The 1,028-nt window shown below is 40.4% G+C and overlaps 1 pseudogene; it reads left to right on the forward strand.

Moving 5' to 3' along the window:
- The first annotated feature begins 389 nt into the window (after positions 1–389).
- On the forward strand, positions 390–759 carry LOC101842706 (annotated as a pseudogene).
- The last annotated feature ends 269 nt before the right edge of the window (positions 760–1,028 follow it).

A 1,028-nucleotide genomic window follows, 5' to 3' on the forward strand; every position in this document is an offset into this window, starting at 1 on the left:
GAGAAACAGAGGGAGTGTATCTGGAAGGAAGAGGAGGTGGTGAGGAAATGGGAGGAGAAGAAGGATGGGAAACTACAATTATGATATGCTGTAAAGAATATTATCAGAATAAAAAGCAAAAATACTATTTTCTCCTTTCTTTGGGGGACATCACGAGGATGGGGGTAGACCTGGTAGGATGAAGAAGCGAGTGTGATTGGGATTCATTATGTGAAATTCCCAAACAATCAATAAAATATTATGCTGTAGGAAAAAGCAATTTAGAGATTTACCTGAAGCTATATCTGAGTGGGATTAAAATTGTTATAGCCAAGAAACAAAACACGAGGGGGGTGATTTTGCTGCCTCGGTGGCGGTTGCAAGCTAGAGCCCTTTCCCACGCAGCCAACATGTGCTAAGTTGCCTCTTATCTACTGCCAGCCATTGGGAGCAACTCCTCTCCCAGTACCAAAGACATCAAAAAGGCACTAGACATCGTGGGCATCCAGGCGGGTGATGACTAGATCAACAAGTCCATCAGTGAGCTTCTTGGAAAAAAAAGAAAACAAAAAACACTGAGGATGTCATCGCCAGTGTGCCTGCTGAAGGAGGATCTGTGGCTGTTTCTGCTGCCCCTGGCTGCGCAGCTGCTGTGCTGCCCACAGCACGATGCCTGCTACAGCAGAGAAGGACAAGAAGAAGGAAGAATCTGGGGAGTCGGATGAGGACACGCGAATTGGCTTGTTTGATCAAATTACTGTTCCTTTTCATTTAAAATAAACAATAAGTAAAGAAGGGCATAAATAAATAAAAATAAACAAACAAATAAATAAAGGGACTCGATTTCTTAAGTAAATATTCAGCGGATTTCTTAATTTTACACATAACTTATTTTGAGGAATAAACTCCCCCTCTCATATGAATATATAGTTAACTTCTCTGGCTCTTTATAAATTTTGTAAAACATAAATTTATCCAATATTTCACCAATGGATTCCTTCTCCATATGTAGACTTCAGACAATGACCTCTTTTCTCATATCTAAGAAA

This window comes from Mesocricetus auratus, unplaced genomic scaffold (genome assembly GCF_017639785.1).
Source record: "Mesocricetus auratus isolate SY011 unplaced genomic scaffold, BCM_Maur_2.0 Super-Scaffold_15014, whole genome shotgun sequence".
Lineage (NCBI taxonomy): Eukaryota > Metazoa > Chordata > Mammalia > Rodentia > Cricetidae > Mesocricetus > Mesocricetus auratus.